The sequence below is a fragment of the Pongo abelii genome, chromosome 2, assembly GCF_028885655.2.
Source record: "Pongo abelii isolate AG06213 chromosome 2, NHGRI_mPonAbe1-v2.0_pri, whole genome shotgun sequence".
In the NCBI taxonomy this organism is placed as follows: Eukaryota; Metazoa; Chordata; class Mammalia; order Primates; family Hominidae; genus Pongo; species Pongo abelii.
In genome coordinates this window covers 131009661-131025612 of record NC_085928.1, presented here as the reverse complement: position 1 = coordinate 131025612, position 15952 = coordinate 131009661, and the positions used below count along the sequence as shown (strand labels likewise).

Below are 15952 nucleotides of genomic sequence, written 5' to 3'. Positions count from 1 at the left end.
CTGTGTAACAGGGATCTCCAGAATATCAAAAGACTTCACAAATCACAGTGGTGCCAAAGAAGACAGATTTAATACCGGTTTTCAGGGTGACATCAGTTCTTTTTCTCCATTTTTAAAAGTAGGCAGTAATGATGACAGCATATAAAACAAATATATACCAGGTCGTAGTTTCCAATTTCCTCTTATCAGAATTGACAAATGTCCCACACCGTACAGGAAGAGTGCAGTTAAGAAGGGGCACAGAGTTATCTGTGAGTTTTCATTACTTTTGTTCATTATACTGCTGCATTCCCAATCTTTTCACCCCCAATCCTGTGGGTTAAAGGACTGCAAATGCAGCAGTGTAATGAACAAAAGTCTAAGAACTTTTTCTGGAACAACTTAAAGTCTCAAAATTGGACAGAATTTGGAGGACAGCTGGTTTAGTCCCTTCCCCGTGGCAGGCAGGAGTCCCTCCCAAAGCACCCACGCTAGGCAGCCATCTAGCTTTCCCTAGAAAACACTCTGGAGAGGAGTCACTCTTTTCTACTCTCCTTGCTAGGAAGCTCCTCATATTGCACTGACTTCGTGCTTATGTGTTGTTATAAACAAAGTCACTGTTCTTCAGAGCAGAACGGATACCAGCTCATTAAAAGACAAATGGCGACAAATTATCTTTGTGACTGTGTTCTCTTCCCAAGGTGATCTGATGAGCCATCAGTAATAGATACCCCCCAATAGGGTGACCAAGCCTACTTACCCCTTTACCCCTTAACTCACTCTAGATAGAAATGGAATACACATCCTGTCTGTGAATTTGATGTAACCCAGGAGAGAGACAAGGGGTAACTTCAAGGTTTTATGTAGCTGAAAGATGACCTTCAAGCGGGGGATGACTTTGTTTTTTTCCTTATTTTATTTTATTTCAAAATCACACGTTTGTTTAGCTCTAAGAGTTAAATAGCACTACAAAGCTAATAATGAAAAACAGCAGTCTCTACCTACGGTCTCCCTGTCTTTACATCTTCTTCTCCAGAGGCAACCCCTTGCAAGTCTTCTGGCCATTTCTTCTGGTGTTTATACTTAAATTTCTCAATAATGTGTTGATACTGTTATTTCTTGATTTTTCAGTTTTAGATGTCATCCAATTTCTTCCTATCACAGAAAATGAGGATTAGTATGGCTTCACCTCTCCTTCCTCTCCCTGGTGCCGCTCCTGACCCCCAACCCCCACCACTCACATGCAAACTTCCTCTCCTATCTTCCCAATATAGTTGCATCATAGTTTTTGGTTGAGTCAACATGTATTATTTAGATTTATATGATGATGTAGATCTTGCTCACAGCTGAGTCATGCAATGAAATCCAGAAAGAATAAGGAGGCACGATTGACCTACTTAACAGAGAAAACACACATGTGACCTGAGGTGCCAAAGCCCTCCCTGGAGTGTTCCACAGCAGCTAATTCAGACTGTGGGGAAAGGATTGCTGAAGGTTACTTGTTCTGTGCCTTGCCAGGTTGAAGCAAGACCAACTGCTGAAGGGGTGGGCGAGGTTTGCCTCCCTTCCTAAGGAGGTGGAAGCGTGAAGATTTTGCACACTGGACAAATAAAGAGATGAAAACAAGGGTGAACTCAAGGCAGCAGAACAAAGCCATAAACCAGCCTCTACCCATGTGGGAACCTTGCTGAAGAGTTTGATGTTTTTCCTTTTTCCTTCGCACTCTGGGAACAGTCATATGAAGCATCCTGTTTAAATACTTTTCTCCTTTGAAGCAATTCTCTCCGGTTACTCATAACCCTTCAGTGATTCACAAACCATCTTGTGCTTCCTATGAGTTGATGTAGGGTGGGCTGGGGACCAGGCAGTAAGAGAAGCCTGGCATCTCCACATCACCACTCTACAAGCTTCCGTTTTCTCCACAGTGTTCTGAGTCTGTCCTCCCCAACCCCTCCCTGTCGGGCTGGGCCATTTTGCCTGCTGTCCCTCCACCGGCATTGACAAGCCCTGGGGGTACCACTGCTTAGGGGAAGGGCAGCTTCTGCATGTGGCCCTCTCCTGGAGAAAAAACATGCTGATTTTGTTTTTAAAATAAATGTTAGCTGGTGCACTGGCTCACACCTGTAATCCCAGGACTTTGGAAGGCTGGGAGGATCACTTGAGCCCAGAACTTCAAGACTAGCCTGGGCAACATAGCAAGACCCCATCTCTACAAAAAAAAATCTCCTTAAGCTGATAAGCAACTTCAGCAAAGTCTCAGGATACAAAATCAATGTGCAAAAATCACAAGCCTTCCTATACATCAATAACAGACAGAGAGCCAAATCATGAGTGAACTCCCATTCACAATTGCTTCAAAGAGAATAAAATACCTAGGAATCCAACTTACAAGGGATGTGAAGGACCTCTTCAAGGAGAACTACAAACCACTGCTCAACAAAATAAAAGAGGACACAAACAAATGGAAGAACATTCCATACTCATGGATAGGAAGAATCAATATCGTGAAAATGGCCATACTGCCCAAGGTAATTTATAGATTCAATACCATCCCCATCAAGCTACCAATGACTTTCTTCACAGAATTGGAAAAAACTACTTTAAAGTTCATATGGAGCCAAAAAAGAGCCCACATTGCCCAGACAATCCTAAGCCAAAAGAACAAAGCTGGAGGCATCACGCTACCTGACTTCAAACTATACTACAAGGCTACAGTAACCAAAACAGCATGGTACTGGTACCAAAACAGAGATATAGACCAATGGAACAGAATAGAGCCCCCAGAAATAATACCACACATGTACAACCATCTGATCTTTGACAAACCTGACAAAAACAAGCAATGGGGAAAGGATTCCCTATTTAATAAATGGTGCTAGGAAAACTGGCTAGCCATATGGATAAAGCTGAAACTTACATCTTATACAAAAATTAATTCAAGATGGATTAAAGACTTAAATGTTGACCTAAAACCATAAAAACTCTAGAAGAAAACCTAGGCAATACCATTCAGGACATAGGCATGGGCAAGGACTTCATGACTAAAACACCAAAAGCAATGGCAACAAAAGCCAAAATTGACAAATGGGATCTAATTAAATAAAGAGCTTCTGCACAGCAAAAGAAATTACCATCAGAGTGAACAGGCAACCTACAGAATGGGAGAAAATTTTTGCAATCTACCCATCTGAAAAAGGTCTAATATCCAGAATCTACAAAGAACTTAAACAAATTTACAAGAAAAAATCAAACAACCCCATCAAAAAGTGGGCAAAGGATATGAACAGACACTTCTCAAAAGAAGAGAACAGCAGCCAACAGACATATGAAAAAATGCTCATCATCACTGGCCATCAGAGAAATGCAAATCAAAACCACAATGAGATACCATCTCACACCAGTTAGAATGGCAATCATTAAAAAGTCAGGAAACAACAGATGCTGGGAAGGATGTGGAGAAATAGGAATGTTTTTACACTGTTGGTGGGACTGTAAACTAGTTCAACCATTGTGGAAGACAGTGTGGTGATTCCTCAAGGATCTAGAACTAGAAATACCATTTGACCCAGCCATCCAATTACTGGGTATACACCCAAAGGATTATAAATCATGCTGCTATAAAGACACATGCATATGTATGTTTATTGCTGCACTATTCACAATAGCAAAGACTTGGAACCAACCCAAATGTCCATCAATGATGGACTGGATTAAGAAAATGTGGCACATATACACCATGGAATATTATGCAGTCATAAAAAAGGATGAGTTCATGTCCTTTGTAGGGACATGGATGAAGCTGGAAACTGTCATTCTGAGCAAACTATCGCAAGGACAGAAAACCAAACACCGCATGTTCTCACTCATAGGTGGGAATTGAACAATGAGAACACTTGGACACAGGGTGGGGAACATCACACACTGGGGCCTATCGTGGGGTGGAGAGAGGGAGGAGGGATAGCACTAGGAGATATACCTAATGTAAATGGCTAGTTAACGGGTGCAGCACACCAACACGGCACATGTATACATTTGTAACAAACCTGCATGTTGTGCACATGTACCCTAGAACTTAAAGTATAATTTTAAAAAATCTAATAATTAAAATTAAAATTAAATTTTGCAACTTGTGTAGAGATAAGGAATTAAGACCCAAACTTAAGTATCTTAAAATTTCTATCTAATACAATGGAACCAATCTTTAAGATACTCTCATTTATTAAATTTCTCCATCTGTGTTTGTATGATACTGCTTGTGTGTCTAGAATTTTTACTTCTGCCCAAAGAAATTTTGCTTATTGTTGCTAAGTTTTTAGAACACAGTCCCTTGATGGGGAAAAATAAATCTATAGGGATTTAACTAGAAGTCCTACTTCAGAGATTACTTTTCAAGATGTGTAGAAAGAAGAGGGCCAAGGAAAACCTCACTGACCTTTTCCCCCAGCAATGAAAATGTTCAAATTTCTTAAAAAAAAAAAAAAAAGCAAGCACCTGAGTGTTATTTACAATTTCAAACGTTCAGTTTCAGTTTCTAATCCACCAAGTCCTCCACCTCCAAAGCTCACAGTGACTTTCCTAAGCAGCTTCATTTCACACGGTTCCCTGTTGTCTGCTTTCTTTTATGGGTCTGTAAACTCTAGAAGATTCAGTTATGCAAAGGAGGTTACAAATGCTGTCTTTAAGGGAGGGGAGAAGCAGAAAGGAAAGTGGAAAAAGCCAGATGAGCCACCAGGGCTGCTTCCTGAGAAAGCTGACTTCCCTCTTGTCTTCATTGGAGCGTAAGTCCTCAGTTAACACTGTCAATAGGTCTTTGGAAACTGCAACTTTCAGCGGAACGACATAGGACAGATCAAATTTTACTGAAGGCTAATTGATACAAACAAGAGTTAAGTTCCCTTGGCACATTTCTGATCACAAAAACATAAAACTTCTAAATAAAGACCAAAACACTTCTAATTTTAAACCTTAAACTAAATGTGAGCTAAGGTACATTTAAGAAAGAATAGGCCCAGCATGGTGGCTCATGTCTGTAATCTTAGCACTTTGGGAGGCCGAAGCATGACAATCACTGGAGGCCAGGAGTTCAAGACCAGCCTGGGCAACATAGGAAGACCTCATCTCTACAAAAATAAAAAATAGCCACGTGGCAACATGTGCCTGGACTACATGAGTTATATCTTATGACTTTCAAGTAATTCTTTGAGAGCAAGGCATGAAGGAATTGGAATCAATAGGAATTGGCAGAATTGGGGAAGGGTTTGAAAAGGAATTTGGGACAGGACTAAGGCTACCTTTATTAAATGTCTGTTATCTTGTTCATTGTGGAATTTTTTAAATATCAATTTTGATTGGATTAATATGCTATTTTTTTTAATTACTGAGTTTTTTTTGTTTGTTTGTTTTTGTTTTTGGCAAGCCCTTAAATTTTGTTTGCATTTAATACAAGGCCTGGAAACCAGAGAAGACGACCAATTTCAAAACCAGAGAAGCAACCCTAATATGAAGTTTCTAATGGTGTGGCAGGAAGGTAGCAAGATACCTGGGGCAGATAACAAAGGTTTGAGCACTGGCTCTGTGGCAAGCTGCCTGAAGGGACTTGACACACTCTTGCAGACAGTTCTCAGAAAAGTTCAATAAATTGCCCAAGGCCAAAGAGCTAGTAAGCTGTGAGCTTGGATTTGAAGCTGATTTTTCTCTTCATTGCAAAGCCCTGGGCAATAGTCTTTTTGCCATGAATCGGGAATAAACAGGAGAGAGCATGGAGATGGCAACAGACTCAATTTATGAATGAAATTCGATTTTATTACTTTTAAATACAGATAAGGCCAGGCATGATGGCTTACGCTTATAATCCTAGAACTTTGGGAGGCTGAGGCAAGAGAATTGCTTGAGGTTAGGAGTTCAAGATCACCTTGGACAACATGGGGGTGTTGGGGAGGGGGAAGAAAGAAAGTGAAAGAAAACTAAATACAGATAAATACCAAAAGAGACAAATACACTCTCCAGGGATAAATAATGAATAAAATTTCAAATCAGTATCTTATTTTTTCAACTTTATTGAGCTATTATTGAAGTAGATAAGCTGCACATATTTACATGTAAAAGTTGATCAGTTTCAGCATGTGTATACCCCTATGAAATCACTCCCACATCAAGATAGCATTTTCTTTTTTCTTTTTTTTTTTTTTTGAGATGGAGTTTTGCTCTTGTTGCCCAGGCTGGAGTACAATGGCGCAATCTTGGCTCACTGCAAATTCCACCTCCCAGGTTCAAGCAATTCTCCTGCCTCAGCCTCCCAAGTAGCTGGAATTACAGGTGCCTGCCACCACACCCAGCTAATTTTTTGTATTTAGTAGAGATGGGGTTTCACCATGTTGGTCAGGCTGGTCTCAAACTCCTGACCTCAGGTGATCCACCTGCCTCGGCTTCCCAAAGTGCTGGGATTACAGGTGTGCGCCACCACGGTTAGCAGGATAGCATCTTCATTACCCCCAAAATTTTCCTGGTGCCCTTTTGTAATCCATCCCTTCTTCCATCCCTGTTTCTAGGAAACCATTGATCTACTTTTGTCACTATGGATTCATTTGCATTTTCTAGTATTTTACACAAATGGAATCATGCAGTATGACTCCTTTTCATTTGGCTTCTTTTACTAGCATAATTACCTTGAGATTCGCCCTTGCTGTTGCATGTATCAGCTGTTCATTCCTTCTTATCACCAAGCAATATTCCATTGTATGGATATACCACAATCTGTTTATCAAGTCATTCACCTGCTGATGGTTGTTTTCAGTATCTTAAAATTCCCATGTACACAAATAGCACATTTTTAGATACTTGAATGTGATTTGAAATTATGTGTTCTCCCTAAATTCATGATTACCCTTATATAGCAGGGGCAATGCTATGCGTTCACCTAACCCTGCGTCCCATTACTCCTTCCTGGGAACATGGAAAATGCACGTCTCAGCCCCTTTGCACATAGGCAGGGCCATGTGCAAATTTCCGGTTTCTCTCTTCCCCTTAGGTGGGGGAGTGTGGGCCATGACTGAGCTGGTAGAAGCGCTGGGTGGAAACAGGTAGGGCCACTGAGCCACCAGATGGAAGCAGCCATCTTGGAAAGCACTGGCCTGCCGCGGACTTCATGCCAACGAGAAGTAACCTTTTCTGTGATTTGGGGTTGGTTGTTACTGCAGCACAAGCCTAGCCTTTTCTGAATAACTTAGCTTAGCAAACCCTTTCTTTATGAACACAACAAGAAGGCGTTCCTGGCTGAATTTCTACCAAAGCTGAATGGAATGCAAATTAATGAAGCTTTTACTATTTAGAATTGTCTAAAAATGTAACTAATATTGTACAGCTACAGACTTCCCTTTGGTGCATGGAAAAGCAATATAAGTATTCAGAAGAGGTGAATGGGAAAAAAAAAAAACATTTATTACTCTTCATCATGTACCAGCAACTCACCTCCATTCACTTATTTAATCATGACAACAACTCTAAGGAGATATTATAGCTTCATTTGTACTAAGGAAAAAAACTGAGACACGAAGAGGTTCCCAAGGATACACAGCTGGTAGGTAGCAGATTTGGAATTAAAATCTAGGTCTGCCTAACTGCCAACTGCCTGTTTATCCCATCAGATGAGGAAATGCAAAAAGAGGTGGGCAAAACAGCCCCTATGGAACAGCTATCCACTCTTCACTACATGCTAAGGCCGTTAGCAAAAGGAGAAAGGGGAAGTTCAGGCGGGGACGGTCTGAAAAGCAGGTGGACAGCCCCAGCTATGGACAGGTGGTCAAGGCACACAGCCAGAGTCCACCCATTTGTGGCCAAGCTGACTCAGTGAGGTGGAGGGTGGGCTGGTGGAAAGAGGAGGGCTGGCAGCCAGAGTTTGGGGCTCAAGAACTGTCCCTCAGGTGTCTGTGGCCTCAGGCAAAGCCAATTAACCTCTTCACGTCTTAATTCCCTAAGTTGAAAGTAGGAATAATGAATAGAAAACAGACAGAAAACTCTAACGCTGTGTAAGTTCAGGCCTGTCCTAGTCTCCTCTGCCTTGGCACACACCCTAGGTGACATTTGCAAGATTAGTGTAGATAAGATAGATGTGAGAAATGATCTCCTGGCTCCTCTCTAAAAGGCATATTGGCACAATGTTCTCTGTTCCAATTACTTTTCAAGTACAGCTTCTACAAACCTCAGGTCTCCACCTGTGATTAATAAGAAGACACTTGTGCTGGTTGCAGTGGCTCATGCTTAGCATTTTGGGAGATCGAGGCAGGTGAATCGCTTGAGCCCAGGAGTTTGCAACCAGCCTGGGCAATGTGGCGAACCCCATCTCTACAAAAAAATAGAAAAAAAAATAGCTAGATGTGGTGGTATGGGTCTGTGGTCCCAGCTACTTGGGAGGCTGAGGTTGGAGGATTACCTGAGCCCAGGAGTTTCAGGCTGCAGTGAGCCATGATGTCTCCACCACACCCCAATATGGGTGACAGAGTGAGACTCAGAAAAAGAAGAAGAAGAAGAAGAAAAGAAAGAAAGAAAGAAAGAAAGAAAGAAAGAAAGAAAGAAAGAAAGAAAGAAGGAAAGAAAGAAGGAAAGAAAGAAAGAGAAAGAAAGAAAGAAAGAGGAAAGGAGAGAGGGAGAGAGAGAAGAAGGAAGGAAGGAAGGAAAGAAAGGAAGGAAGACATGTGAGAAACCTACTGGCTCAAGACCCTCTGAGACTGAGAACCACTTGATTCTAACTCTCATCTCCTTGTCAAACTTCTCTCCCTAAGAATAAAGGAAGGGTAATTGGGCCAGCTGTGAAGTCGCTCGCATACTCTTTAAGAATTTGCCCATTTCTGCAGAGGAGGCACCCCAGAGAGGGCTGGGAGGGAACATTCTTTTTGTCAGCCATAAAGAGGCCCAACTCATCTGCCCTGTGAGGTTCCCCAGCCCAGGATTTAGGAACTGAGCTAAACATATTACAATTAGCAATTCAACATCTTGCGTTTACAGAAATCAAGCCATAGCTATATGATGAAATATTAAATATATGAAATGGCCACCTGTGTAGGTTCAAAATAGTTCATTCTAATATATTTTATCACTTGACAGATTCCAGAAAGGAACATGTTCTCTTAGTAACTTAATATTTCTTTCCTTATTCTTCCCTGTTTTTTTTCTTTAAAAACATCAGATCTGAGCAAAAAGATGGAAGATGAAATATATCTATTAAGTAAAATTAAAACTCAACCTTTAAAGTTTCATCTTCTTAAACAATAAATAAAATGTAATTTTTTGCATTCTAGATGTATGGAACTCTGCTAAGTATTGAGACTAGGAGACGGTGTATACAACCATAGCACTTATTTTGTTAGTGAGAAAATATATTTTAAAAAGGACTGTTCAATTGCTCGCGTGAAATAATCTGAAAAAATTATGGGAAACCAAAATGAAGCATCACCCCCCCACACAATAAACCCCACTCTGAACTATCTATAATAGAACTAAAGATATTTAATTATGTGATAAAGGTCCTAGTCTTTGGGTTTTATTATTAGGTATTATGCCCCATAGAAACAAATCACTGGTCAATTACAAATGTATTGAAGCATAAAATACTTTATTAAGGCTGTGATTACTCAAGTATGGTTTCTGAAGATGCCTGCACCTTGCTGGGTTCATTTTCACTGGCTTTAACTTCATCCTCCATGGCGCTTCTAATCTATGCAAATGGTTAGCATATCCACATACTTAATAACAAATTACTGGATCTATTATATACTTAAGTCTTTGGCTATGACCATGTAATTAGATCCCTGGGTGCTTTAAAGGAGAGGAGCTTCATATAAATAGAGATAAAACAATAAACACGCATGAGTTGGCCTGCCCATATGTTTTACATTTATAACCCCCAACGCTGGTGCCCTGCAGGCACTCAAGGAACACGGGTGTTGGTGAGAGGGGTTTTATTTTGGGGGCATTATTGAATTCACCAAGCCTGACTATAAGTCAGCATAAAAAGGTTTTAAGTATAAGTTGATGACATTAAAGAAAAAAAAAACTCTAAGGTAAAAGAAATAACAGAATAATTTTATATAAGCTATTATAAAAACCCTTATCACAAACTTCTAGATGTAAGAAAAACAGGTTTAGGCCTATATGCAATTACTAAATGGAAAAGAAGGAAGGAAGAGAAACGAAACGACACTGTTAGCTGGTGACAGACTAGAGGAAGTGAAGCTCTCGGCTACCTGATATAAATAAACGTTCATTGAACACAAGAGGTTGTGGATGATGCCACCCCTGTTAGGCGTCGAAGCAGAGGTGCCCCTTGGGGTCAAGTCCCCAGCTGTGGTGTCACTCCTCGTGTTCAGCAGCCGTCCCAGAGCAAATCTCCACCTCGTACCACTTCAGATTTTCTCCTCCCTTTCTTTTATCTTTCTTCTTCCCTTTCCTTTCTTTTTCTCCTAAGCAATCTTTAAAATAATTTTAAAATCCTATAAACATTCTAAATTGAATTCCTCAGGCAAGCCTCAAACTTCATCTTCATTGTTCCTTTTCAAAGTTCCAGAGTTTAATACTTTCTATTGGTTTGAAAAAAATTTCTAAACACAACAGACTAAAAACCCAGCATGCCCACCACCCAGAATGAACAAAGATTGACGTTTTGTTATTTAAAAAAAAATTAGAAAGCAAGAGAATATTACAGATTCAACGAAAGGCTCTTTTGTCCCTGACTTAATCTCATTCTCTTCTCTCCCTAAGACATGCATGGTCACTAAGCTAGTGTGCCCCTCCCGTCCTCGTTCTGTGCTTCTACTAAATGCACATGTGTCATAAACTGCACAGTGTGGCTGGGTTATTACTTTACAGTTACAGGAATGTATACCCATCTGTAAGTTGCTGTTTTCACTCAGCACTGAGCTTGGGCCATGTGTGTGCATAGAGACAGCATTCACTCCCATGTTCCACCCTATGAACATTCCTCAGCATATTTATTCCCATCTTGACGGCAGTTCAGGTTGTTTCCAATTTGCTGACATTTCAAACGACGCCGCGATTTTGTAGAGTGCACGTGGATTCCACTTTTGTATGTGTAGCCAAATTGCTCTGCAAAGTGATGGCAACCAGTTGACCCTCCCACTAGCAGCTCCTGTATAAGAGCTTCTGTTTCCCCGCATCCTCTCAGGCAGTCAATTTTGTCAGACTTTTTGATTTCTGATAATCCGATGGGAGCTGTTTGGGGTTTTAACCTTCATTTTCCTGATGACTAAGGAGGTTGAACATACGCTCTATGGGGGATGTTGGCCGCGCTTGCTCCGACGTGCCCTCTTTGTCCCTGTTCTTTTTTATTTTTCTAATGGAGTTAAAAAAATAATTATAGTTCTTTGTATATTTTGAATATAATCTTTCATCTGTTTTATTTGTTGCAAACATCTCCTAGCCTGTCATCAGTCTTTTAACACTTTTATGATGTCTGCTACATATATTTCCAGGTGGTTTTCATTTTGAACTCAGATGTATCCACTTTTTGAGTTCAGCTTTCTTTTGCATCCTGTCTAAGAAATCCTTGCCTGTCCCTAAGGTTAAATATTGTAAAGTTTTATATAGATCTTCAGTCCCATGAGGAATTTATTTCTATATGGTGGGCAAGGTGGAACCTAATTTTATTGTATTTTTTCCATTTCAATAGCCAGCTGTCCTAATATCCTGATTTGTAGGGCCATTGCTATCACATCCCAAGTCCCAAATATAACTGGGATGGTTTCTGTGATCTTTATTCAGTCCTATTTATTGTATCTTTTTTCTACCTTTCTATCCGGTTTATCTACACAGCTGCCAGCATATAGAAAGTCTATGAAGTGGTTATTTGATTTAATCAAAATATGCATGGAAAGCTGTAAGTAATTTTTTGGTTTCATGAAAGAGTGCTGAGGAAGGTGAAGACTGCACTTCTCTTTGGATGGGGTTTAGTAAATGTTAAATGAAACCAAGAACCAGATTAGGAAGGGTTGGGGGTGTGGGAGAAAAGAACTCAAGTTTGTCGAGCACCTGAAACTGTGCCAAGCATAATCTTGGCTTGTTGTGTTAACCATTTCATCTTCTGTGCTTTGAAATCAGTTTATTTGTTCCCATTTTACAGATGAGAAAACAGGAGACTCAGAGGAATGAATAACTTGCTCAAAGTCACATAGTGAGTGGGTAGGAGGGTTGGGAATGACACTTAAGTCTCTCTATCCCCCAAAGACTTTGACCTCTCTGCCACAAAAACTAAAAAATGTTTGGCTAGACAGAACATCTCATCTGGGATACTGATGCTTCTCATCTAGAAGAAGTCACTTCACCCCACCTCATTTGAGTTTAGGGCTGGGACTAGACGGTGGCCCTCAGCAGAGCTCAGGTTTGCTGATATCTGTTACAGTGCACCAGGCAGTTTACATACATCATCTAATTACCTCAACAACAGTCCTGCAAAGGATAAATGATTAGCCTACAGTTTCAGACAAGGAGACTGGGCTACAGAGACAATAAGCATTTTCCCAAAGTCACACTGCTGTGAAGGTATATTTTCAGGGCCACAGCTGGTCTATACACCTTCATGTACATTAGATTACAAAGTCAGCTCCTACTCCTTCCCCCTTACTCCCAGGGAAGTAAATGTTGAATGAAACCAAGCTCTATAGAGGCTTGATTGGTAGAGTGCAGGCTGGATTTCTACCTGCCGACTGAAATCGGTGCATGGAGGTTTGACCCTAAGTTGGTCTGACTCCAAAAACTTGTTCTATTTCTCGTACATCCCATTGTTTTAGACTAGTCCTCACAAACTTTTATGGTTCCACACCATTCAGTTGAGACAAAAGACTGTAATGGTCCACCCATTTCAACCTTCCATGGAAGAGCAACTAGATAGTAACAAGAAGAGGTTGTTTACATGTAGATGTTTTATTTAGCTATAGCTGTGGTTAACCATGATGCATACTAGGTCATGAAATCTGTTTATTAGGAAAAAAAAAGATAAGTCAAAGTCATGATGCCAAGTGTTTTCACAGCCGGACCTCTTAAGAGAGGACAAAATAGAGTTCTGTGCATCCTCAAGTATGGTGCTAATTTTAAGTTTATAAATTCCTAGTAAGAAGACCTGAGTGGTACATAAAAATGGAAGTCAGTGAAGGAGTTGCATTTTTTAATTAGCTCACGGCCACCAGAGACCTCACTTTGAAAACCACTTCCTTAAACAAAAACAAAAATCAGACCACACTGGCTTTCTTTGAATTCCCAGTAGAAATCCTAGTATGGGAATATTCGGGAGCGTTTATTACCAAGTACATAGACGAGCTGTTCCCCATTCTTTCCAGACGTAGACACTTTTCTGAGCTGTGTCCACGTGACAATGGCTTGTCGAGGCACACAAACCACAGGCACAGATCTGAAATGATGGCAGCCCACTCACTTATAGAGAAAGAGATAACCCGAATGTAGAACCGGAAGGAGCTGTGAGAACTAGAATCGGATTATCACATAAGAAATGATAAAACGGTTGTTATAGCTGTGCCAGAAATATGATCAGCTAGAAAGAGTGGAGACAAATGACTTGATAGAAGTTTTAGGGGGAAAAAAATAGATTCCATGTGTCTTAAATCCAGATATTGTTCTCAAAAGACCATGTTTAATAGCTGAGTGAAGCAAAGAACAAAATAATGCCCTTCAGGGAGACATAGAGAACCTGAAACCAATAACTGCCTCCTCTACATTTATGGCTTTTCCTGACTGAGCAGCTATTGGCTCAAACTTAATCGAGTTAAGGCATCTATTACCACATTTTCTTTATACCTGGATTCTTGTTGGCCTCCTTAGCTAATTTTTTTAGTTCAGTACCTGTCCTTCAGGCTATCTTTCCATAAAAAAGGCAGCAAAATGATGAACTTTTCTGCATTGTTCTGGGCAAAGAAATGACCACTTCATTTGCTTTTTGGAGAGGGGATCCTGTTTTTCTTTTTGTACAGTCCTCACTCTGACCAAAAGCGTGCAGCACCTGGATCTGGTGATTCAGATGTTCTGTGATCCCAAATTCAGTCCTCAAGGATTCCTTTCTATTTGGACTGAGGGCCGCGGGTGTCTTTTCAGTGATAAGACTGAAAAGCAAAAACTCATTCTCAGTTTGCTGCTCTTGGTTTTCCTCTGGTTGCATTTTCCAACTCCGTCTGTGACCCAGCTGTGTTCTCAACAATACCTCAACTTGACGGGGCTTGGCACTTGTTTCTTTTAGTCAATGGTGTGTTATGAATAAAGCTTGTAAAAGCTGCTTCCTTGGAAACTGTTAACATGGTCTCATTCCACAGGCCAAGTTTTGCAGCCCTTTGCTATCCTTATCTATAGTAGACCAACTCAAAGTTCCTAACTGCCTTTTATAAAAGAGCATGGAACTCCATGGTTCCTGGCAATGAGTGCAAAAATTTGACATTTCTATTAGCAAGAAAATATGAGAAAATATTTCTTGTTTTACCTTGCCCCTTCCCCTGAATTCCTGTCTTAACAAAGGAAAAAAAAAAAGAGTTAAAATCGAATGCATCTCAACTAATGTGGGCAACTAGCAGTTTTGCTTTTTTAGCCAAAGAACTCTACCCCCACTGCTGCCCATTAAGTAGTAAACAGGCCAAATAAGGAAATGATTAATCTTGTCAAGTTCACTCACCATAATTTGGTTGGCAAGCTTTAGCGAACATGGTATAATAGAATTTCAACACTGGAAGAGATTTGAAAAGTCATATAGTCCAACCATCCAGTGGATGCTTAAATGTCCTCTATGCAGCAGTGGCTCCGAAACCTGGCTGCACATCACAATAACTGCAGGCACTTATTCAAAATAAAAGTCATTGGGCCTCACTTCTGTGAGATTCTGATATAGTAGGCCTGGGATGGACCTGCTTATTTTGAATAACACCCAGGCGAATTGATGTAGCTACTCCACAGAACAGTGCTGCAGCCTTTGGGGAACCTGCCAGGTATCAAAAGCCTTTGCTTGGTCTTCTGCAGCACCTGGTCCTCACTATCTTCCAAAGTATCCGAATTTGGGCAGCTCTGGCTGTTGACAAAATGTGTCCTCAGTCTCCGTGGAAATATTTCTCCTTACAACTTCTACCTACTGACTCTACTGCTACCCCTTGGAATGACACAGAGCCAGTCTAACCACCGGTGAGCCTTCAGGTATTGGAAGATGGCACTCATGGATCTCTTCTGAGATCTCCTCTCCAAACCCAACATCTTCCTACTCTTGTAAGAGCTCCCTTATGGCTGGTTCTGACCTTTTTCCCCAGTGGATTTCCTCTCCTGAGGATGGATCTGACTTTGGCATTTTAAATTCAGTAAATCTAAATTCTAATGCAAGCTCTTCCTCTTACTAGCTGTATGGTTTGGGGCATGATAGTTAGCTTTTGTGACCCTCCACTTAGTCATCTGTAAAGTGGAGATGATGCTACTGATTGCAGGGTTGATTGTGGGGTCAGCACAGAGCCTGTCACACAGCAGGTCCCCAGGTCAGTCTCCTTCCACAAAGTAGGTATGTGAAAATATTATATATGTGGCTCACATTACATTTCTATTCAACAATGCTAATCAAAACATTATATTCCAAGAGAAAGTTGCTGTCCAAGACAGAGTCAGAGCAGAAATCTCGTGGAAGTCTTTGGAATTTCTGACAAAATTTCAGGGAGTGTGGAACAAGGGTTGAGCTGGTCGTACCTAAGCCAGTGGTTCTTTTTGTTTTTGTTTTTGTTATTATTTTTTTAGACAGAGTCTAGCTCTGTCACCCAGGCTGGAGTGTAGTGGCACTATCTTGGCTCACTGCAACCTCTGCCTCCTGCATTCAAACGATTCTCCTGCCTCGCCTCCTAAGTAGCTGGGATTACAGGCACCCGGCTAATTTTTGTATTGTTAGTAGAGATGGGGTTTCACCATGTTGGCCAGGCTGGTCTTGAACTCCTGACCT

At 40.8% G+C, this 15952-nt stretch overlaps 1 long non-coding RNA gene across 2 annotated transcripts; it reads right to left on the bottom strand.

The window, feature by feature from the left end:
• Positions 1 to 893: 893 nt before the first annotated feature.
• Positions 894 to 15057, bottom strand: LOC129058612 (uncharacterized). Of its 2 annotated transcripts, none has more exons than XR_008523846.1 (3): positions 14660 to 15057; positions 1221 to 1375; positions 894 to 1134 (listed from the first exon to the last, which is right to left on the bottom strand). It is a non-coding gene; the product is annotated as an uncharacterized LOC129058612 (long non-coding RNA). The 2 variants fall into 2 exon arrangements; XR_008523845.1 differs by having other exon boundaries at positions 1221 to 1372.
• Between the last annotated feature and the right edge of the window lie 895 nt (positions 15058 to 15952).